General features: G+C 42.6%; 1 protein-coding gene across 1 annotated transcript in view; it reads right to left on the bottom strand.

Annotated features, from left to right (window-relative positions):
- The window catches only part of LOC126365493 (carnitine O-palmitoyltransferase 1, liver isoform-like), a 135,260-nt gene that overhangs the window by 87,633 nt on the left and 21,879 nt on the right, over positions 1-25,748 (bottom strand). The window contains exon 3 of the mRNA XM_050008150.1: positions 4,366-4,413. The gene's annotated coding sequence lies outside the window, so the exon portion shown is untranslated. The remainder of the gene's footprint in view (positions 1-4,365; positions 4,414-25,748) is intronic.

Below are 25,748 nucleotides of genomic sequence, written 5' to 3'. Positions count from 1 at the left end.
TGTGACCCGTCCAACGCTTTTGCACCATTGCAGAGAAAGGTTGTGGGCACCTTTAACCAAATTTCTAACGTATTTGTTGCAATAGGGGGACAATTACGTGGTTTCCAATAAGTATTACTTTAATTCTCTTGCGCAGTGTAGGTATACCAGACGAAAGGTATGTTCAGACGTTGAAAGCACGAGTACTGTTTTATGCTGTTATAATAAAATCTGTGTCTACGTATTGGCTGTGTCATTTCCGTTATTTCTGAAACCCATAAAAGAGTGTCATCGTTACTACAGTCGTGTTTAAAATTACATGTGAGCAATCTAAATATGTCTGTTCTATGAGTGAATCAGTATCTAATCATATTTGGGTTCTTATATGTTTGCTATAAAATGTCGTCAGTTTGTTTCTGACATTTAACGACTGCAGTTTAGCACAAGCCTGATGATTCTCAATTATTGTCAAATGGTTCAAATGCCTCTAAGCATTATGGGACTTAACGTCTGAGGTCATCTAGACTTAGAACTACTTAAACCGTTAGGACATCACACACATCCATGCCCGAGGCATGCGATCGTAGCAACAGCGCCTAGAACCGTTCGGCCACAGCGGCCGGCAATTATTGTCAGAGGAGGCTAGTATGGCCTAATCGTCACCGAAGAAAAGGCTGTTAACTTACTAATATCGGTGTTAGCCCTAACTCCAGATGCGCAGATTTTTCATTTACGGACTCGCATTCGTGAGGACGACGGTTCAAATGCGCGTTCGCCCATCCAGATTTAGGTTTCGCGTGATTTCACAAAATTGCTCCAGAAAATTCTGGGATGGTTCCTTTGAAGGGCACGACCGATATCCTTCCCAGTCCTTGCAACAGTTCTAGCTTGTGCTCCTTCTCTGATGACCTCGGTGTCGACAGGACGTTAAAACGTAATCTCACTTCCTTTCTTTCCTTTTTCATTTATTGATTACATCATCTAAATAAGTGCAGATTTCTTGTCTAACACCTTCAGTAATATTTAGAGGATCCGTGACCTTATCATCGAAAACATATATTAAGATACTGGTGTCTCAGCACAGACGTTGTAAGACGTCCCATCCGTATTCTTAGTAATACTTTACCCGTGGAATCAGTGGCCTCACGGAAACTTCCCAACTTTTGGCGGGAAAGAAGGCCATTCAACGACTTCCGTCACACAGGAAGTACTGTGTAAACGTCGCCATGTCTGTTGTTGTGGAGTGAATAAAGGTTCCCAGCCGTGTTAAGCAGCTCTTAGCATTTAAGATTGCGCTATTATGCGGCCACACGACCGACGTCAGCCCTTGATACGGCGGGCGCTCTGCAATGGTAATGCCCACTGTTTGTCGCCGTGGCGATGATTGACATGCAACTCAGTTGCACACGCGGAACATTTCTGTAATACAGCGCTGGATCACATTCCAGTCGTCGCATACTCATTTAGGTTTTACGTGGGTACCCTAAATCGCTCAAACCAAATGTCCGGCTACTATTTCGAAAATCACACATACCGTCCACTTCTTGTGCTATCCTTGTTCAGTCCGAGATTCTGTCCCGTCTCTAATAACGTCCTCGTCGACGGGAAGTGAAAACTTACTTTCCCTCCATTCCTTCTACTTGAGTATGATGCTATATCGGTGGTCTTAGAAAATTTCATACTATTTCGACCTCCTACAGTTCCTTGACTACTCGCGAAATAAAAATGCTTTTTTATCAGTTTCACTACAATCGGATGGTCTGTTTCCCGTGAAAAAACTCTCCAACTGTTTATCTTAGTCCCTGTTACTTTTCTGTGAGATGCCACCACTATCCAACAGAAATGAGCTCGCATATCTGTAACTCCTATTATCAGATTGCTGACATTAGCAAGAAACTAGTTAAATTTAATAGGCAAATGGGAAGTCATCCGTCCTTCAATTTACATTTAGTTAATAATGCAAAAAAACCAATAGTTTCACGTAACGAGAGCAAACACACGCCGTTTAGTTTTTAACCTTTCTTCCCTTTTTCCTGATCAATATACCTTAAAAAAATAATATATAGTCTCTCGGAACATAGATGCGTGATAATTGTTGACTTTATCAGATATTTCTGTAACTGAACTGAATTATCTAATAAGACATTTAGCCCACTGGCAAATGAGACAATCAATTCCTGTTTCGTAGAACGCGATGGACCGCTGACCGATTCACAACCGCAGCCACCCTTCCACTTTCCAGTCGAATTGAAACCGTTCTCACATGTCTTTCTTGAAGTCGCAAAGACGTGGAAGCATCCCAGTGAAAGATCTGGACTGTGCGGAAGATGTTGCAGTGTGTCCCAACATAACCACTGAAGCAGAGCCTTCGTCCGTTTGGCTGTACGGAGGCAAGCGTTATACTCTCTTCTCCTCTCCTTTCCCTTCTAATATTGGCAGTGACAATTTCTTCCACAATCAGGATTCGAACTAAATGCTTCCGAGCTCCATCGTTCTGGCGTGCGTAATCCACCTCGGCTACGTAGGCTCGATCCTACCAACTATAGTTTTTAATAAAAATGGACCAATATTAAGGATTTACAACATAAAAGCCGACTACGCGCCGAAGCGTGAAATTCGTAGATGTGTGAGATTTGCTTAAGACCCAGATTAATAAAAATCGACCAATATTAAGGATTTACAACATAAAAGCATAAAAGCCGACTACAATCCGAAGCGTGAAATTCATATATGTATGAGATTTGCTAAAGATCCAGTCGCGGGGGGAGGGGGTGATAGGGTGCATCTTAACCCGTATAGATGGAGCAAATTTGCAGATGACGAGGTAATCTATAAGTACTAAGAATGTAGACTCCAAACAAAAATGTGATTCTCAACCGATAAAGAAAACCGCGCCGAATGAATATGCATTTACCGGTAGCAAACACGTCTGACATTTCCACACGATGGAAATATTGCTTAAAGCTGTCGATTACCATTCGATTACTGTGCATGTTTTCTGAGAGAGGGCAATGAAATTGATCAATATGATAATGGCACTGACAGGTTTGAAGAAACATGAGGCGTGAAGATGGCGTGGGGTCTAAAGTTAGGCCAGTTCTCTGTTCCTCCATATTCAAAGAGTTCGTGCTGTGTAAAATTCCAGGAGGGAAGGCCTGCTGTGCCTTACTTTTCTAAGACGCCACGTGCGTCGCAGTCTCTCCGACAGCAGGAGCCACATGTCACACTTAGGCCCTGTGGCACACCGAACTAATCCGACATTTATCCTACCCCTCCGCCAAGGCAACTCTCTAAATAAGTCGTTCTTCACTGTAATAATATTGTTACCTAGTGTTGACTTTAGAGCCGAGATCACGTTCTTCCCTTTTCCAGGTATCTATAAGTACACAGTCCGCAGCTCGTGGTCTCGCGGTAGCGTTCTCGCTTCCCGAGCACGGGGTCCCGGGTTCGATTCCCGGCGGGGTCAGGGATTTTTCACCTGCCTCGTGATGACTGGGTGTTTGTGTCGTCTTCATCATCATCATCAATCATCCCCATTACGGTCGGAGGAAGGCAATGGCAAACCACCTCCACTAGGACCTTGCCTAGTATGGCGGCGCGGGTCTCCCGCATCGCTCCCCTACGCTCGGTAAACGGAGTATGGGACTCATCATCATCATCATCATCATAAGTACACAAAGTTTTATTTGGTTTTTTTCCCCTCTGGTTTGTGCTTTCCGAATGAGAAGACAATTACCAGCTAAGGAAAGTATCATCTTACTGAACTTCACTGTGTATCACTTCTTGTATCGGAATGCATAATCCCTGTGCGAGCAATATTCTAACATATATATTCTATTAGCAGTGAGTTAAAATTCAATGTTTCGCATCGGAAAAGTGCCCAGTTTGGTATCACAACATAATTACGACAGGCGAAGAAAGGAGAAACCACGGTGAGAGCTTGAAGACGGCGTGATAGTCCGCTGACAACCGTGTCATCCTCGGTTATTCATATGCGATGCGAAATGGACGGGCATGGAGTCAGCACACAGCACTCCCAGGCGTTGTCGATGTTTACACCTTGGATCCATTGTTTTCAGTCAGGGAGCTCCTAAACTGGCATCACGAGGCTGAGTGCATCTCAGCCCATTCCTTCCAAAGGAGAAATCCCTAGCAGTAGCAGGAATAGAACCCGGATCATCTGTATGAGGATTTGTCACGTTGATAACTCGGCTGCGGAGGCGGACATAGTTACGACAACAGCATTCATAAAATCTAACGAATTATACTCTGTCCTAAAATTTACAGCAACAGCTATAAAATTTGTAGGTACTGTGTCAGTCACCAGAGAGCACAACAGGCGTATACTTGCCTGCAGCGACACTGCTGGAGAGCGTGATCTCTAACCTCGGTCCCAAGTAGCCCCGGGAAAGCAGTCCACTGGGTGGCGACTCCCTAGAAATGAACACATCATTACTAAAAACAGAGTGTCTCATTTTTTTAAAAATTATGAGAGGTTGTACTATTGATACAGAAATGTTTATGACATTAAAAATGTGGATGAAATGAAATACAGTTATAAAAAGAAGTTCAATATTTGATGATGCATTCCCAGTGTTGAGAGCTCAAGACCGTCTCAGGTAATTTTTCTGCAGTCTCACACAATATTTAAATTGATGTACTCATAATCTGAGTTACATCGGTGCTATCCACAGCCTGTCTGGACTCTCGAAGACTCTCTTGTACCGTAGCGCAGGTGTATAGTGTCTCAGTAAAAGACACCTCATACGAACTATAGAAAAGTTATGATGATTTTTCTCGATTTTTTGACACCTCTTCTACTTTAGGCACTTTCTCTGGCACTTCCTGCTCTTAACATTGGTATACTTCGAAATATTGGTAAGAAGCAGTGGCCAGGCTTTATAAATACCTTAATATTTTCTGGTTTAAACTCCATAGTTTCGGTAGTTCTGTTTCTCTTAATAACGAGGAGAGCAATCCAACTTTTGATGTTCTTCCCGATTTGCAGGTGCACAGTACTAAATAATTTGCAACTAAGTTTCAGGGAATCGTCTTTATACTTCGGGATCACCTTGTTTCTCACTGTGATTTCAGAAATTCATAACACATTGTTATTAAGACAGATTTAACGTTCATATGCAAGGAGCTGTTTCATTTCCTTAAATAAGTTATTTCTTCACTTTGCGCGTAGAGAGCTGGCTTGTGAGTCAGGAATCTGAGCGGGTCGAGTAGCTGCCAGCCTTGGGTTGGGTTTTAGGCGGTTTTCCATGCCCTCCTATGTGAATTCCTAGTTCGCTCCTCAAGTCCGATTCACAAATATAGCACATAAACAGTTAAAACACAATAACATGCTGAATACTCTATTTTCAGACAGACAGTATCTACCTCAGTCCCTCCCATTAAGGTTGTTGTCGGGATAGAAATAGCTTGTGGCCGTGGAAATGCAGCAACTGCCGTGTATAGGTTAGGCCAATTTTCTATTCACTTTTAAAACTGTTTATTGCTAAGTAGGTATTTACTCTTATTTTCTAATCATCAACAAGATGTATTTTGTTAACGTTTTCTCATTTTCCCCCTTTTGCGCGGAACTATGGCTGGGTATATACATATACTCAGGCGAGAACTGACATAGTCGTAAACTGAACCGTGTAACACACTAAATGGTTAGAGTAAGTTCGTTATTTTTTGGAGCATCAGTAAAACCAACAACGGACTCTGAAAGCATCCATACAACTCAGCTATGACCCGACGAAAATCGGTGGAAGTCGATTGGGTCCATCCCGGAATTCTCTTTCACTGGTTTGGCAAACCCGAAACCTCCATAACAGGACAAGGATGTCAACTTCTATATCACCCGACATATATCCGGGTACAAGCGATCTACATCAAGTTTCATCGTAGACGACTTGTTCCTCCGACAAAAAAAAAAGTGTTCTATTTCTAATGAGATGGCTACCAAAAGAACTTTGTTTACCTCTATCCCCTCTCCTCCCTCCCCACCGTCCTCCACGTTCAACATAAATGTCTTTCTATAACGTTATCCTCAATGTATTGTGCAATTGAAATCAAGGTACTCGTAGTTCGGTGGTATTGCATTTCAATAATGCTGTTTCAGTATGTCAAACACAAGGCACCCACTACTCCTGAAATTATAAATTTCTCTTTTATCAGAATCAAAGCTATCACTAAATGTCTGACAGTGATTTGCGCAAATATCACAAATATTTCTATGTAAAACTTTTAACGTGAAGTTCTCGAAACCTGTGAGCGCATGCAGCTGAAAGGTGGGTGACGTACTCATACAAGTCTTTTTTTGACTGACAGCCGTTAGTATATCTTTATAACCAGTGCTGGTCTGTGTCAGGTAATTGGAGCGAGAAGGCCCCACATTTGTACTTATGGTGATTTGATATCAGGAGTCAGAGAATTTTCTCCATGTGAAACACAATAAAAATACCCTGAAAGACATTAAAATTCCAAAGGAACTAGCAATTAAATTTGGAATCAGTCTTAAGAGTAAAATTATAGACCAAAAATTTAATCAGAGTTTTAGAAATATTACAAATTCCTTTTTAAGTGAGTGTGCAGTGGTAAATGAACAATAAGATCCATTTTAATTATTCGGTATGTATGGCAAATTGAATGGGTGATAGATGATTATTGGCTCAGATTTATACCGAAACTGCAACGGCCATGCCACAGTGGATACACTGATTCCCGTTAGATCACCGAAGTTAAGCGCTGTTGGGCGTGCCCGGCACTTGGATGGGTGACTGTTCGGGCGGCCGGGCGCTGTTGCCATTTTTCAGGGTGCGCTCAGCTTAGTGATGCCAATTGAGGAGCTTCTCGACCGAATAGTAGCGGCTCCGGTCACAGAAAACCATCACAACGACCGGGAGAGCAGTGTGCTGACCACATGCCCCTCGTATCCGCATCCTCATGTGAGGATGACACGGTGGTCGGACGGTCCCAATGGGCCACTTGTGGCCTGAAGTCGGAATACTATATTGAAACTGAAGACACTGGCCACTGAGTAACCAAAGGAGAAAAGCAGTAAAGCAGAGAACCACAGTTAACTCCAGAAAAAAACACATTATAAAACAAACAAATTTTTTTTAATGTTAGTGAAACATTTGTTTTATAGACGCATATTTACATTGCATTCATATTTGTGACTAAATATTTCCACTAACTGTAGTAGAACCACAAAAAAATCTTTGATTCAGAGAGGGTGTAATGAAAATACGAGGAGGGTTTAATAAGTAATGGAACACATTTCTTTCTCGCCCAATTTCGATTGAGAAAATGCGGAATTTGTTATGGGATAACGTGGAATATTCATGCTTCAGCCCCTATAGTTTTATCAACTTCTAATAGGTGCCGACGCTATACGTAGATTTCAGAATGTCGTCTGGAACGGAGGTGCATTGTAAGCAGAGACCTGTCATTGACTTTCTTTTGGCGGAAAACCAGAGCACCGTCGATGTTCATAGGCGCTTGCAGAATGTCTACGGAGGCCTAGCAATGAACAAAAGCACGGTGAGTTATTGGGCGAGGTATCTGTCATCTTCGCAAGTGCGTCATGCATACTGTTCAACCTCCTGAGCGCTGTCCTGCCGCACACAGCTGTGACTTCTGTAATGTTGGAACGTGCAGACACTCTCACTTCAAGTTCTCGACGGATGACTATCACACCCCCTGCTCCTCAACTGCAAGTCTCTGTTGACAATGCTGACACACTCGTCCACCATTTGTGGAGCACACACAGACATGTGTCCACTGGGCTCCTCGCCGCCTAACACAGAACAATAAAGAGCAACGGAGGACCATCTGTGCGGAACTGTTTGCGCGTTACGAGGCTGATAGAGACAATTTTCGTCGATCATCGTCACAGGTGGGTTCATCACTTAGAACCCGAAACAAAACAGCAATCTATGGAGTGGCACCACACCACCTCTTCTCCGAAGAAAAAGTCAAAGCCGTTCTCTCAGCCGGTAAAATAATGGGGACGTCCTTCACTGACTCTGAAAGGGTTATTGTTTAATGTTATCTTTCATAGTCCAACGATCAATCCTGAATCGTATTGTGCTACCATTTGGAAATAAAGAGACGTCTTCGGCGTGTTCGTCGCTCAAAGATTCAGACAAACTTTTCCTTCCCAATGACAATGCAACACCTCACATTAGTCTGCACACCCGATAGGAACTCGCAAAATTTCATTTGATTGCTCTTCCTCATCCACCCTACAGCTACTGTACAGATTTCGCACCTTTAGACTTACAAATGTTTGACCTAATGAAGCATGCACTCCGCTGGAGACGGCCGGAGTGGCCAACCTGTTCTCGGCGCTTCAGTCTGGAACCGCGGGACCGCTACGGTCGCAGGTTCGAGTCCTGCCTCGGACATGGATGTGTGTGATGTGTGTGTTAGTTAGGATTAAGTAGTTCTAAGTTCTAGGGGACTCATGACCTCAGCTGTTAAGTCCCATAGTGCTCAGAAACATTTGAACCATTTTTGAACTCCGCAGGGGGTACCATGTGGTTCTAACTCTCTCCCGGGCAAGGTGCTGTACGGTTGTCTCATTAAACGGAGACTGTGTTAAAAAATAGTGATCTGTAGCCAAAAGAGTGGGGAATAATATGGGCATTGGAATCCTAGGTAAAACCAAGCTGTTTCAGAAAAAAATATGGTGTGTCACTTATTGAACGCCCCTTGTAGAATACGAAACTTCCAGATAAATTAAAAGTGTGTACTGGACCGGCACTCGAGTCGGGGCCATTGTCTTTCTCAGAGAAGTGTTCTGCTGACTTTGCTTTGTTTCCCTTCATTTACTTTTCTTTTCTTTGTTACGAAGTTGTTTGCACAAGTCGCACGACATCTCCTCGCTTCCTCCGCTGTGGCGGCACTAAACTCGCTACTGACGACTCGTAAGCGGTGGTCTCGCGGTTCTAGGTGCGCAGTCCGAAACCGTGGGACTGCTACGGTCGCAGGTTCGAATCCTGCCTCGGGCATGGATGTGTGTGATGTCCTTAGGTTAGTTAGGTTTAAGTAGTTCTAAGTTCTAGGGGACTAATGACCACAGCAGTTGAGTCCCATGGTGCTCAGAGCCATCTGAACCATTTTTTGACGACTCGTAAGCCAGTCCACAGCTTTACTTCCGCAATGACCTCATCTACTACCTTTCAAACTTCAATGAAGCTCTCCTACATACTACGTGGGACTAGCACTCCTAGAAGAAAGTATATCGCGGAGATATGGCTCAGACAATAGGGAATTTTCCCAGAACGAAATTTTCACTCTGCAGCGGAGGGTGCGCTGATATGAAACCTCCTTGTGGATTAAAACTATCCGACCTGGATTCTAACCTGGGCTTCCCACCTTTCGTGGGTTGTAAGTCATGCTTGGATAGCTCAGTCGGTATGACATTTACCAGAGAAAGGATAAGTCCCAGGTTCGAGTCCCGTTGCGGCACACACTTTTGATCTGCCAGAACGTTTTATATCATCGCACACATGCTGCAGAGTGAAAACTCATTCTCGAAGGAAAATAAAATATGTCCCCATTAAATATTTGCTTGAAGAAATGAAATATATACACGAGAGAGTGTGTCTTTCATTGCGTTTCTTGCTGAAGGCGAGGAAACTATAATTCTTCAAGCAAATGAGCGGAAAACCCACTGGAAGACAGTGTAACGATGGGAGTGAACAAGACGGAAAGTCGGAAGGAATGCTGGACACATGCAGTGTAATTAAACTTAGATTAAAAATGAAAATAGGTGAAGGACATAGTCATACTGATCGCAAAATAAGATCCCAAAGAATTAATGGGGGAAATATCATCCTGTAAAGACGAACACCTGTCAGGTTTCCAGCAGAAATTCTGCCTTAGTAAAGGTAACAGATGATCTGAAGCTTGCCATGGATACACTAGACGCGACTATCATGTGCTTCTTAGACTTCAGCAAAACCTTTGACACTGTCGACTTTGATATTTTAGTTGCCAAACTTAGCAGTCAAAATTTCTCGCCAAATACAGTGTTCTCCTCAACAATGCGTCATGACCCGTACGGTAAAGTCACAATGGAGGCAGGTACCGTTAGGTGTCCCCCAGGGTTCGTAATTAGGTCCTATACTCTTTTCGTTGTATGAGAATGTCAATGATTTGTCATCAGTTTTGTCCTATTGCAAATACCATGCGTACGATGATGTCGTCCAATTGTATCTAAGTGTAAGAGCAATAAACCTGAAGACAGATATCGAGAATCTCATTAACGACCTGCGTCCGCTGTCAAAATGGGCTCAGGGTATAGCGTTAAAGTTCAGCCCATCCAAAACCAAGTGATAATAGTTGGTCATTGTAGGCTCATTAGTCTAAATTACTGAAGATCCCTTCCAAATGGTTCAAATGGATCTGAGCACTATGGGACTCAACTGCTGTGGTCATTAGTCCCCTAGAACTTAGAACTACTTAAACCTAACTAACCTAAGGACATCACACACATCCATGCCCGAGGCAGGATTCGAACCTGCGACCGTAGCAGTCGCACGGTTCCGGACTGCGCGCCTAGAACCGCGAGACCACCGCGGCCGGCGATCCCTTCCATCTTTAGCCGTAAATGGAACAAATATCCTTCAACAAAGAGCATAGGAATAATAATAGATGAAAATCTAGACTGTACTGAGCACGTTACTGCGGTGTGCAAGAAGACATCGGCATATATATGGATATAAGTTCTTCTCTCTGGACCAGAAAAAGAAACTTGTACAAACACTTATAGCCTACATACAATTATTGATTATAGAGATGTTATCCTCCAAGGCCTTACTCAGGAAAGCTCATGGTGCCTGGAACTGGTTGCGAATTCCTGTGTTTGTTATACATGTGATGTTCGATTCGTTGATCATATTTCACCATCATATACAAAACTATCCTGGCTGCGAGCGGACAAGGGCAGAGATTTCTGTATCCTCTGTCTTCACTATCGTCTTATCAACTCACACTGTCTCCCAACCTTAACGCTGTTGTCTGAACAACATGGCAGAGCATCCGTTCCGTCAGAGCAAAAATCTTTCTGTTCCTCTTCATCGTTCAGCTTTCTCGAGGTCCTTTTCAGGAAGCCAGCTCTGGAGTATATTTGAGAACTGAACACCATCTCCGGCTTCAGAAGTCAATTAATGGCATATCTACTAAAGCAACAATAATGATTACCATTGTACCTGTACGCACTCGTTATCCCTGTACATCCTTCTTTCCAACCAGATCGTCCTCATCCCCTGGTTTCTTAAATCTCCTTTGTCAAATAGCATCTATTTTGTACATAAGTAAATTAGTTTTGTATCTCCCACTATCATCATTGTTATTATTGCCATTATTATCGTAATTTTAATTACTATTATTATTATCATTGTTATTATTACTATTATCGCTATTAGTGGCAACAGCAGCAGGCGTACAAGTGCTGCCAGTATTAATCTTGTCGTAGTTTATAGTCAGTACTACTTATTGACATTGTCACTATAGACTTGCATATCATTTCAATACAATTTTTCATATTAAAATGGTTATTTCGTAGGTAAATATCAAGTACTGCACGTGTGAAACCATGGTCCGACGTAAGAGAGGCCCAAAACAGAACAGGTTTAATAAATAAATAAATAAAGCAGGTGAGTAGAACTGTAAAACGCTGTATTTATTGGTTTAACAGGACAGCACCAAAAAACTGTGAGACGAAGGAAACGTTCAATTTTCAAGAACGACGCCGCTAAGCGGAATGTGGACTGTCATAAGTCGGCAAATGCAGGACTGAAAATATTTCTCCAGTGTTTTTGTCATAATAAAGCTCTTAACATCGTTTAGAATTCGTGAGTGCTAAAAACGTTTTTAGAACTTCCTTCTGAGAGTCGAAGCGATTATCTAACATGGAAATTAACGAGAGGTAAAACCTACAGGTGAAACCTGAGGCTGTAACGAGTAACACGGAGGGATTGTTCGTTCGGTGGTTACCATGTGTCTGCAGAGAGCGAGGTGGCAGGAAGAAACAAAGGATGGCGCTAAATTCTCTGAAGTGCGGGTGTTTATTTGCGGGTCTCATTGCAGGATATTTCTGGAGGAAGCAACTAACAGCCAGGCTCCACTATTGGACGCCGGTGACCACGTCGCGGGCTGGTGGACAGAACAGTTGTGACTTGTCAGGCAGGTGACTGTTTAGCTGCGTGTCAACTGTTCGCGAGTCACTGCGAACACAGTGACTCACCCGCCAGAACAGCACCGACGCCTCCCTCGTCGAGAACAGACCTTGGACGGTGCTACGGTGCCACTTCTCAGAGGACTTGAGGTGAACGGCGCATAACATTCAGTTAGTGCGCATCCTCGCCCTTGTCCTACGAGTAAAAACAAAGATTGAAGAGAAGACACAAGTGTTTAAAGTTCTTAAAACTCTGAAACACGCAAAACGCTCAGAAAAAGTTTTGCACCACCTCTGCATTTACGAAGCTGTAGGCCTAGATTCCGAAGAGCAGGGAATTAAACAGTAACCTATTTGAACTTTAAAAAAAAGCATGACAGAGAAAAAATAAAACAATGACCAAAATAAAGGCAATCTGTTTGAAAAATATTCGCACATCTGTGAAATCAAAATCTGCTGCTGGGTAGCCGTAAACACCGCGTTGCTGTATCTCGTGCAGTGAAATATGCTAGAATGTTGACCACAAGGTGATCGAGACGGTGCTGCTGAAGCCTGCCCAGTCTTCGCCAGCGATCCTCCTGAGGTCATCCACTTTGTGAAGGTTTCTGGAATGATGGAGTGGAAGTTTCAACTGGAACAGGTCCCCAGCATTTTCTGTAAAGTGGTTCTTAGTGCTCCTTTTTTAATTTTTTTGTTCTTATTCTTTGGGCTACCAATTCCTCACTCTCTGTATCTCGCTGGTATTGTTCCAGTCGATTTTGAAACGAGCTATGAGAAAATTTTGGTTCTGTAGGATATGGCAAGGCGGTTCCCCTGGAACTCTGAAATCTGAAAACCCAGAATAAAAAAGATTACTTGTGCATGACAGATTCACTTCTTGTCCAGTCTTTCACTTTCAAGGGAATGTAGCAGTCGCAGTAAACATAATGCCTTCGTCTTCCGTTTGTTTAAAGCAACAAATTATTTTGTTCGGTTATTATTCCCACGAAATAAGTGAAGGCAAACTAGCCCATGTCAAACAAACGTTATTGATTTCCTTTCACAATCTGCAATTGTGGCAGCCTATCTGCACTTATCTTGACGAAACTTCATCTCGTGGAGTACCTTCCGATGTCCCAGAAAGCTATATTTAATGCAGTTTGGATGGCAAAAGCTATTTATTGCTTGGCGATGTTTATGTTCCCTGAAGAATTTGAATTATCATGACAAGGAGAAAATGTGATTCGCGATATTTTTAGTATTTCCCTTTTCAATGTGCGTCTCACAGTTCTGTAACTCCCTGCAACCATGGGGTTTGCATTTGAATTTCAGCACCCTTTCAAAAACATTTTATATATCAAGTTACCGATCGTGGATTTACAAAATCTGAATCTATCGTCGTGTCACTCTTTGACACTAATTTGTCTTCTGAATCAAAAATGAAAATAGTAAATGAACCGAAATGTGAGGCGGAACCACTGGACCAAAATATTAAAGAAATTCAAGCAGGACCCGGTTAAATCTCAGAAATTATCACTGTTGGGGTGGACCACTTTGTTTGTTATAAAATAAGATTATTTTTACCAGGTTTGACACGAGTGAAGAATCCATTTAGACAGACTCTGCACAATGGCATGAAAATGATGATATCGTCAACGCTCTAGCCTAGTTAATAAACTAAAAATTGTAAACGTCGGCCGGCCGATGTGGCCGAGCGATTCTACGGGCTACAGTCTGGAAGCGCGCGACCGCTACGGTCGCAGGTTCGAATCCGGCCACGGGCATGGGTGTGTGTGATGTCCTCAGGTTAGTTAGGTTTAAGTAGTTATAAGTTTTAGGGAACTGATGACCTCAGAAGTTAAGTCCCATAGTGCTCAGAGCCATTTGAACCATTTGTAAACGACGCAGCTGAGGGAGGCACTAAGCTCATGTGGGACTTCAATACATTAGTTACAAACATGGGAAACAGAAGTGGTATTGTCACAAGTTTTCAGGACATAAAAAAGAGATGTTAACAAAGAACAAAGATTTTATTTAAAAATGTGATTTTCTCATTATATGCACCTCACTAACGGTGCCATTAAAGTTAACAATTCGATGCTAGTTTTTATGTTGAAACTGACTAATCAGTTACTTCTGAAATATAAAAATTTAAATTATATTTTGAAGCTATTGTTCGGGTTCTTGTTATAGATGTTCGGAGATCCCTTCCTCTTTTTCCATCGAGCTCAAATTACACGCACCTCATTTTCTCATACAGTAGAACCCTGTAGAGTACGTCAATTCGGCGAGCAGCTGCCCGTGAAGTGGCGATGCACGCCCTAGCTGTAAGCTCGAATTCAGCCTTAGAGGCCTGTCAGCAAACTGAACAGTCTTCACGAGCCGCGAGGCCTCGTTCGCGATTGGAGATACTGGAGAGCTCTGAGAATGCAGGTTTAATTTTAGCTTCATTACAGAGGTCAAGCGGCGTACTCGGAAGAGATTTCTGATCCGGCACAACTCTCTGTATGACTCGTCTATCTTGGGTACCACCGTCCATTTTCGGGGTCTTCGTTAGTTTCAGATCGTCTGTGTTTATGTCGTCTGGCTGTTTCGACTGACGAACATCTATTCTCGTTTCTTTTATCACTTTCCTACGCTGTTCTTTAGTAGCATTTCGCTTTACAGTATATTATTACTTGAGGTTTGATTATAAAATATTATACCCATATATACTATTTCAGTGTATATGGGATCCTTATTCGAAATGAACACATCAGATTCGCACATAACATCACAAGATAAATACGACATACTCGTTATAAAAAATTTATAAACCAGGCATGAAAAGAAAATGGTCCTATAAGTACATTATCTTGGAGATAATCTGCCTTGGGTTCGATTCTGATTTGCTGGAAATGCAAGACGTTATCGGACACGCCTGTAAGAATTAGACCGTTAGAGAAGAAGGGGTAACGAATTGTCAATCATAAGCGTAGTCGGTTGAGTAATAATGTGTCTTCTCAGTGATTAAATTGATAACAAAAAATAGTCAAGAGATGCATGTACACAATTGCTGCTTTAAGGAATTGTCTCGGTAGTAATAAATTCCAGCTGGTTTCGCATCTTCACACAGTAGTTCAACACAGAAATTGAGTGCGAGGCAACTTTGTCACTTCAAGTAATTTCGGTGTTAGAAGAGTCATTCAGAATCCTTTAAGTATTTTTCTAATCGTCAGTTTTTCCATCGCCTGACAATCATCAGATGACCGTTATCAGATTCATAAAAGAATTAGCGGTTTCATGTTAGGCGAAATACAAAAGCAATGTCGTCAGATGATAAAACCATGAATTAAACATCGTCACCATGTCGTAATATAAATTACATCGCCAGTCTATAAAAACTGTTCACAGCGTTAACGTTGATTACTGTTATAATATGAACGAGTGCACTATCCAGTCAAATTTTTATAGAGTAATGATGTAATTTAAATTACCATAAGATAACAATGTCTGATTTTTGGTTTTACTACCTGTCGATAATTATTTTATGTTTCACATAACATAAAGCTGTGTATCCTTCAACGAACTTGATGATAATCAAAAGACTGAAACTGGGGGTGTCAATAAGAATTTTACCAGCAGCTCACGTCAGTAGTACGACAGTTTTCAAATATGTAAGAGCTTTGGGGCACCGCCTTCTGAAAATACATTGACATCTTTCCCTTCTTTGAGCAAAATTTATTAACATTCTCAATAACTTATGTATGTATTTCATGTAATCTAAATTTGATGGTAGTTTCAGAGTTCTCCAATCTGAAACTCCTTCCATCCTTCTTCTGCGTGATTATCCATGTTTTTCTGTACTCTCCTACGTTTTTTAGTACTTTTTCAGTTCAGATTTTTACTGTTCCCTTATTTTTTAACATCATTTAAAATTTCAGGTTTGCCAAAAACACCAAAACTTAGTTACCAAACCAATAAACTGTGCTTAATTTCTAAATGTATATCATAGCTTATCTCAAGAAAAACGCGAAATGTAGAGACGTACTCTGCTTTTCAAGGCAACTGCGTCTTCAGAAAGTGTCAAATTTTTGAATCAAAACAAACTCATTCTTGTTCTTTATGGGTCATAAAAATGTCGAAACTTGAGCGTATAAGTAAAGGACATAGATGAAAATTCTTATTAATAGTAGGATATACTTCGAAGTAAGCTGAGGAAAGACATAGAGTATATTTGCTGTAGTTGTGTGTTAATTTCCCATGCGTGTCCCCTTTAGCCTTGACAGGAAAGTTGTAAGAACTGACTGGACAATATTCGTTGTATCGTCGGTCTTTACGGTGTATGGCTCACTGCACTCATTCCCACTCACTAACGGTCAGGTGTGACCTCCACTAGCGTCAGTGGCCGTCTGCGTGAATAATCGTTTTCGATTTATCTGTAGAATTCCGCTTTTGCCAGAGGGTTCGTTTTTGTTTGTGGCGTTCAAAATAGTCTGGCTTGTGTTACAGAGGAGTTACAAAGCCCATTAAAACGGCATCCAGCCCACGGATACAAATAAGTGATCATCATTCTTTAGTATTTCATTATCATGCCTTTAGACTATTACGCCAGGCTTAATAATTTTCAAAGCGTTACATGATTTCGTATTTCATACCTTACCACCTCTTTTTTTCTCTTTTTGTCTCCTAGGCGACACCTGTATCCTTAAGTCTACGCCACGCAAAAACTAAAAAGGAGAGACGTATTGCTGTCATTTACAACACTGTGCGTAATTTGTGGTTGCGTTGCATGGAACAACATTACGCGTTTTACAGGAAGGGAAATTGTTTTCCGGTACATTCCTATTACGCAGTGATCAGTTCAGCCTATGCAGTGTCTCTTTGCTCACATCCTGTATTCAATGCGGTTGAATTATTAGTCTGCCGCTTGCCTCACAGGAAAAACACTGTACGACCTTCGGGAATGGCGAAATAAGACAAGCTCAGTTATTTTCAAGTTTTTATTTCGCTTTGTGGAAGATTCCCAAGAAACTGCCGCTGATGTGAGAAGAGTGCAGGAGTGCTGACAGATAGCACTCTGAAAAGTACTGGAGCTTTTGGAGCGTCTTCTGCCGATTCACTGTCCATAGTCTTGGAGATGTATCCTTTGGACATAACAATTAAAAAAATCGGGCTTCGAATTACTGCTTAACATAGAGATACTCTGAAAAAGTTAGATTTATACAAGGCCAGCAGTTATTTAATACATCTATATGGATAGTAGATAAAGTGGCAACAGCAGTGGGGAATTACTTGCACCGTATCCAGGGTAGTTCAAGTATTAACGGTTCCATGGTCACACTTTTTTCACATTTAAAGTGACTGAAGAACATTGACAGGATTAAAAATAACACATTTTGAACCAATATAAACCAATATACATTTCCTCATTTATTATAGACCTTACTCAACATACCTGTGATCGACCGGGGAAAGGTTAATATTTGGCTGTAAATTTTGTGGCCAGGAGGATTGGTCACGTTCTGTTTCAATGCGTAATGTGCGCAGAAATTGTCTCTGAGGGTAAGCATTTATCACATAGGAGACAGTTGTTTGTCATATAAATAAAGAAAACTGCGGAACACTGGGTAAAACTGCAGTACAGATTTCAAGTAAGGGTCAAACAGACTGAAATGGGCACTTATACTACACACAAGTGAAGAACATGTGAGGTCGTTTGTATCGTAAAACGGCGTAGTGGCATTCGCAGGTTGCTTTTCCATACTGCCCAGTTATTGGATTTATTCTGTAAATAGTTACGCACTCTTTCTCTCGCACTAATGTAAACTCTATTAATAGTTGCATAGCGCTGATTCTGTAGGTACCTTTTTAGATCCGTGAATTAAGATATGTACTTTATGTTATATGAAATAGGATGTAGTACCAGCAGTCAGGTTCTGTTGCGTTGCGGTGGCGACCGATATGGGACTAACTGACCACAAAATAAGATGAAATAATAAATAATTTATACTAAAACATAAATTTTTGGAACATTCTTTGTAATATAATAAGCGGAATAGTATAGCAGCAGCACAGCCCGTTTTAGAAGCTAAGTAACAGACAGTACTGCATCAAGAAATGCATCAATCAATAAACAGAAACTCCACGACCGAACACGTGCCGAAGATTCCCTTCACACTGTCAAGTCTAGTAGCCACGATTGCCACCCTTCAGCATCGATCTGAGGACTCGAGCTGGATTTTCAGGCCGTCGTGGCCTCAACAAACTCGCCCCGGTTCCTGCTTTTCCTCCAGACTCTTCTGATCCGTGAGAAACTCTTAGTTCGACTTCGCTGAAGGCTCCTCCCGCAACTAATTTACTTGGTGTACATTTGCGCTGTAAAGCTGAAAATAGATACCTCCCTCCGCCGCTAACGTAAGCTTGAGCTCCTCCGCTTGACCCAAAAGTAGCAGATTTGAACGCTAAGGTGGGGAGGTTGTTTATTGATCCGAATGTGGTGGGAAAGGGCGGCGGACAGTTGTCAGAAATATTTTACAGACTGGAAACAGGTGAGACTGTTGATGGCGATATGACCGTCGGAAGAGGACGTTGTAGTCGCTTATCTCCCCGGCTCTATTCGCAAGCCGTATTTTTAAGTACTAGCGCTGCCTTTGATTATATCTCTTCCTATCATTTCCATTATCGTGTATTGTAACAAACATTACACTTCGCAATGCAAGCAGTCAATAGGTTGTACAGATGATGTGGACAGCCGAATGACGCACTAAGCTAAAAGAAAGAAGATAAATTATTATAGAGCGAGGTACGTGTCCTCTAGGGGAACTTACGAACTTCCCGTTGCCGATTTAATTCATGTTGACTGGGTGTTCAGGACACTAGTAGGACTTCAACATATGTAAACAGGACAACCAAATTCCGAACCAATATTATAAGGGGCCCGTAGCTGAGCGAGTAAGCCATTATAGTTTCATAAGGCCGAGGTCTCTGAATCGAATGTGGCTGCCCGTACTTCTTCTTATTTCGTTCACATGCAATTCCATTCACGGATTTATTATGACTCTGCAAATGATCAATAGTTAATGTTTCATTTATTATTCTCGTCATTTTATCCCGAAAAAAGGAGGAAAAAAGGTTTTTCGTAAGGAGATTGGAAATTAAAAATGGATAGACAGTAACTTGCAAACAAATCAGTATTGTCATTTCACTTATATTGTTGTATTTACATTTGTGACAAGTATAATCTGTAACGTTTGGAAAACTGCACGAATCAGGATAATGCTGATCATAAAAACAGCGAAAGCAGTGATTATTGTGACATAGAGCACATGAGATGAACGCCGAATTTTCGGACTTGTGTAGAGTGTTCAATGTGTCTATTGCAACATAATCTTGGTTTTGGCCATCAACGATTCTGCTTCAACATACAGTTTCGTGGCACACGAATCTGTAGTTGGAATTACGTGAGAATGAAAAAAAGATAAAACAGACTTGGAGCTAGATTCGAACCAGAGATCTCGCGTTACGAAACTAATCGCTTACTCACTTGACTGCAGACTCCTCGAATACTAGCAATATTACAAACTGTAAAAGCGCGCTTAAAATTTTAAAACTCAATTTTCACGAAAAAATGGTTGAGAGTTGAGTCTTCCTGTTCACATATGCTGAAGTCCTAGTCGCGTCCTACACATCCTGTCAATACGCATAAAAATACGGTGGTCCCCTTGTCGGTGAAAAAAGGTAAGAAAAGGAATAGGAGATGAACATTTTTCCATTTTTAGTAACGATCTCGGCGTTCATCTCAAGAGATTCAGGACAGTGGACAGAACTTGAATCTTAGCTTCTCATATAGCTGAACAGGCGGGGCGCTAGCTAACGAGACTGGGATGTGAGCCAGACCTGGAACGGACCCCCGAGCCGGATTAACTAACCTTGTCCTGGTACGCCCACCAGCGTGAGTGTGGTTTCTATGCGATTTTCACACTTTTTCAGGTATGTGCGGGGCTGGTTCCCAACATTTGCTTCAGAAAACACGATGCATAAAGAGTTAAAAAATATGATAAAAGACAGGGAAAAATTGAAACGATCGGCAGGCAGACGTCGCGCAAGCCTTACCTCCGTTAGATAAATTCATGACTGCGGCAACAGGAAAGCCGTCAGGTCACAAAGTTAAAAAAAACATAAATTTGCCGAATCATGAAAACGTGGATCCCATACGACAGGATAAACGCTAGGTGAGGGGAGAGAAGTCGTAAATCTGGAAGGTCAGCTGGCGATCTGAGCCCACTTGTCTCGAACACTGCACAATCTTAGTGCCTGAACAAACTGGCGTGACGAAGACAGAAGAGCGACGCTATCTCAATATTTTCTTAAAGAGCACTGCAGTTTCGTTTCTTTATGTCAATTATTTATCGGTTACCTTTTGCATAGTGAAGATATACAAGCAATTGGCTTTCGCGCTCCCGAGATGTACCGGATGTTGTTGTGAACGGATTATTTGCATTGGGAAGGGATGGACTCATATCCTCGTACAGCTGGCCTGTTCCAGCTATTTAAATGTTGACTAGGGCAAATGCCAGACTGGTTCCTTTGAAAAGGCTACGACGGATCGTTTTCCACTCACTTGTCCCGTCCAAGACTAGGCTCCGTCCACAGGCTCGTTGTCGACAGGGAATGAACCTCTGATCCCTCTGAGCATTTTTAGTCACTTTCGCCATGTGAAAAGTACTAAACTCCCCATTACTTTAGAGTGCGATCCATCGGCTGTGGAATCTGTAAAATGCCGAGTGTCATCGGTTATCTGTTTCTCTTGCAACAAATTTTTGTTCTTCGTGTACACTCTGCTTGAAAATTAAATAAAAATTAATAAAAAATTAGGCTCCACGATAGAATTTTCCGAATGGAACGGAAATCGGTAGGTGAGACGCGTATGTACAGACAAACAAATGACTAGAGTCTTGGAAAAATTGGATGATTTATTCACGTGAAAGAGATTCACAAATACAGCAAATTCTGACTTCACTAACAGAGTGTGGTCCTCAAATGGTTCAAATGGCTCGGAGCACTATGGGACTTAACTTCTGAGGTCATCAGTCCCCTAGAACATAGAACTACTTAAACCTAACTAACCTAAGGACATCACACACATCCATGCCCGAAGCAGGATTCGAACCTGCGACCGTAGCGGTCGCGCGGTTCCAGACTGTTGTGCCTAGAACCGCTCTCCCACTTCGGCCGGCCGTTGGTCCTCCTCTGGACTTTATGCAAGCAGTAATTCGGCTTGTTATTGACTGCATATTTGTTGGATGTCCTCCTGAGCGATATCGTGCCAAATTCTGCCGAAATGGCGCTTTAGACCGTCAAAATACCGAGATGGTTGGAGGGCACTCTCGCCGTGTGCGGGCTAGCATTATCTTGCTAAAATGTAAGCCCTATGTCCGTCCAGTGTTACGAGTGCTAGAATATTGTCGACGTTCTGTTGTGCTGTAAAAGTGCCGCGGCTGACAACCAAAGTGGACCCGCCATGAAGTGAAATGTTGCCCCAGATCTACCTTCACTTCTGTTTGTCGGGTCGTAAGTCGGGCGACAATCAGATCTGGGGCGTCTCCAGACAAGTTTTGTTTGGCCACCAGGGCTCAGTTTGAAGCGGGGCTGATCACAGAAGACAATTATACTTCAGTCAATGAGATTCCATGCCGAGGACGCGTCTGTAGACACCACAGACGGTGGTGCGATATCAACATGACTGTTGCCCGACATACGGCCCCACAACCAAGAGTGATGGTCTTGGATGCCGTTTCGTACCATATCAGGACCTCTTTGGTTGTCGTCAGAGGCACCCTCACAGCACAGCAGTACGTCGACGATATTCCATGCCTCGTTTTGTTGCCCTTCATCGTAAGCCAACCTGAGCTTACATTTCAGGAAGGTAATGCCCCCACGCACACCGCGAGAGTTTCTGTTGTTTGTCTTCCTTCTTCCCAGACCCCACCTTGGCCAGGAAGATCGCGGAGCTCTCTCCAATTGAAAACGATTGGACCATTATGGGTACGGCCCTCCATTCATCTCGGGATTTTGACGATGTAACACGCACCAACTGGAGAGAATTTGGCCCTATAGCTCTCAGGAGGACATCCAACAACTCTGTCAATCAATGCCAAGCCGAATAACTGCATGCATAAGGGCCAGAGGGTTATCAACGCAACATGTCTCTTTAGTAAACTACTGGATTTTTCTAAAGTTGGGCCGGCCGGGGTGGCCGAGCGGTTCTAGGAGCTACAGTCTGGAACCGCGCGGCCGCTACGGTCGCAGGTTCTAACCCTGCCTCGGGCATGTATGTTTGTGATTTCCTTAGGCTAGTTAGGTTTAAGTAGTTCTAAGTTCTAGGGAACTAATGACCTTAGAAGGTGAGTCCCATAGTGCTCAGAGCCAGCCATTTTCTAAAGTTGTAATTTCTTTTCTTAGAGTGCAGAAGAACGTTCGAAACCTTGGCTTAATACTCGAAAAAATTGTGGGGACCAGTAACTTCAAATGTTCACATCAAGTCGGCAATTGTACCTTCAAGAGAGACAGATGAGAATGTTCAGGTTTTTCACCCCTTCGGCGACGAGCTCATCAGAGGTGGAGCACGAGTTCAGACTCCAAAAAAATGGCGAATGAAATCAGCTGTGCTATGTTGTGATAATTTAGCCGGTATCAGCTTTAAGCGATTTATGGAAACCATGGAAGACCTAATCCACAATGGCCGGACCCGGCCTTGGATGGTCAACCTTGCAAACACGAGTGGAGCGCCTTACAATTGCACCACAGTGCTGGGCTGGTAAACCAGGTCCCCAACACAAATACCTCCCTTTTCGGCAGCTATAAGCTAACACAGCGAGTACATAGCCAGAGATAAAACGTTAGTGTGCAGTAATGTCTTCGGCCCGTATTCAGTCGTTGTGGACTGAGGCACCGCAGGCTTCCTTTGTGGCAAGCGCTCAGTGCGCGCAGTGTGGGCGCGGCGAGGAGAGGCCGCAGCACGTGGCAGAGCACGCGGCGGCGGGTTTCCACACATTACGTCACGAGGGCTCGTCCGTCCTCTGCGCAATGCGCGCTCGCTCTGCGCGCAGCCGGGCGCGAACCGCCGTGCGTGCGACTGGCTGGCTGCCGCCTTATCGGTCAGCAACTCCTGTTGCCGCTGCATCGACTTGCAGTACCGCCGATTTTTTTCCTCACTTTCTTTATCGTTAGAGATGATGTCGTTGCGTAGCTACCGGTAAAGATACTGAGTTCTCTGTTATCGTTTCACAAGGCTACAACAACTTTCCTCTTCTATTTTCTGCATTGTTCAGATATTCTCTGAATCATCATTTTTGCCGCAAGCATGTTTCACCAGATGTTCACCATGTTATTAAACTTTCGCTAAGTGCCTATAGTTGAAAGACGACTGGCGAACAAACTACTGTTTTCTTAGAATCTAGTACAACACTGATATTAGTTACTTCCAAGTTACAGGAATACGTAAAACAGAGCACATTGTCCCTTCGTTATACAAAGTGAATCTCAACTACATCTACAAAATACAGTAGCTTTTTCAAGGATATTTTGTAGGTGCCACGGACTTTCTTATCGTGGGCTTTGCGATCCCCGACGTTAACGTGGTTTTTTTCCGTCCACAAATAGTTTGGCCGTGGCTTTCGAACGTCAGAGAAAGCCGCAACAGTGGGAGAGGTTCTGGACGGAAATACAGTGATGCAAAATTGTTGTTGAGGTACCTTCACACCCGAAACCAACTCCAACAATCGTGGCTGAAAACGGTTCTCGATCAGAGTATGACTCAGATTTCAACTGTTGCCAACAGTTGCTTGAAATCTTGAATTATAAGAACTAGTTAAGGGAAATTATGTCTCGAGAGTTAGAAGTTTATGGTCAGTGAGCAAAAGCACAACAGGATTGGGCGACTGGCGCAAACACATTGCTGTGTCGTCTGCTCGGTTCCTTTCGTGTGTTTATACAATGGCGACTGCTGAGTACAAAATCACTGGGTACATTCACGCCAACTCAGCACACACTAGACAAAGTTCCGCTAATAATGGCCAGTGATATTAAAAGAAAGTACATTAAACTTGTATAACTGTCACCTGTTGCTAAATATCGAAAGTTTTCAATAAGTTGTTCTGCTGATGCCACTGCAGCTCTAAAATCTGTCTTCCCGTTGAATATGCGGTGCTACTATCCTCAGGATTCTTCAAAAAGTTCACATTTCATTGTAACAAAATTTGCGAAAGGTTGCCTGCATTCAACATACAGCTCTGCCAATACAGAATTATAAGCTCCTTGGGTATCTCTTTGTAACATACACTTTCTGGAAGATAAGCGTCTTTTTTTTAGGTTGATTCTCATGCATCGTCACAGTCAGAGTCCATTTTCTTTTCTGTAATAATATTAATAATAATAATGATAATAAACGCCGAATGTGTGTGTCTACAGAGTTTGAAACTGTTGTCGAGATGTTGCAACAGTTGATAATTGTAAGTTTGTCGAACACGCAACAGTTGCGGGTTTGGCAAACTTCCAAGAGTTGCGAGTCTGTATTCATTGGAGTTACTTTTCAGAGTAAAAGCACCTTTAGCCGTGGCTTTTCCTGCCGCTTTGTGATAATAACACCCCTTCAAATTTTATTCAGGCTTCTTTCTAGGCTTTCACAAATATTTGGCTGTTTTTTTTCGAACAAATAGCGATTTCCGAGGTGTGATTAGGTAGGAACCTATGGGTACAGCTTAATTTGCTGCGAGCGAAACGAGCAGCAACGACGTTTATATTCTTGCGTGACAAAAATATTTGGCTGTTTATTCCCAAGTTCTAAAAATGGTTCAAATGGCTCTGAGCACTATGGGACTTAACATCTGAGGTCACCAGTCCCCTAGACTTAGAACTACTTAAACCTATCTAACCTAAGCACAACACATACATCATGCCCGAGGCAGGATTCGAACCTGCCACCGTAGCAGCCGCGTGGTTCCGGACTGAAGCGCCTAGAACCGCTCGACCACAGCGATCGGCAATGAGGGATGCTATGGTCGGAAATAACACGATGTAAAACTCGTTGGTCGAAGTGCCACGGTATCTGCGGCACCCACAAAAGGCTCTGAGTGGCTCGTTACAAAGTAACTGCATTTCGTTTGTTTCAATCTCCATCTACACAACAGTGCAAATGACGACAGTAAGCGCTGTGTGTCGTATTTGTAAACGAACTTGTCCCATTCACTTACAGTACGTGCTGCAGATACCAGTAATGTTCACTTGCCTCTTGCTACCGCTCGGTTCTACCTAGGATTTACTTTTTCCGGCAGTGTTAGTTGGAGTGTGCGAACGTTTTCACATCAACAAAGGCAGTTGGTACAACAAATTGAATCAATAGTAATAACCCTGTTACTCTGCAACGAGACACAGTAAATCAAAAACTTCAGAGAAGATACCTGAACACAGAAATTTTGCCCGTGGAGTTCGTATTCTGCATACGTATACGATAAATGTTACAGCAGGAACGCTGATGACGTTGACGTTGAGCGCTCAATACATACAACCAACCAGTGCACTGGGATGGAAGAGGAGAGGGGTATTAGTTAACAGACAGTCCACATAT

This window comes from Schistocerca gregaria, chromosome 1 (assembly GCF_023897955.1).
Source record: "Schistocerca gregaria isolate iqSchGreg1 chromosome 1, iqSchGreg1.2, whole genome shotgun sequence".
NCBI lineage: Eukaryota > Metazoa > Arthropoda > Insecta > Orthoptera > Acrididae > Schistocerca > Schistocerca gregaria.
This window is presented reverse-complemented; position numbering and strand designations above follow the sequence as displayed.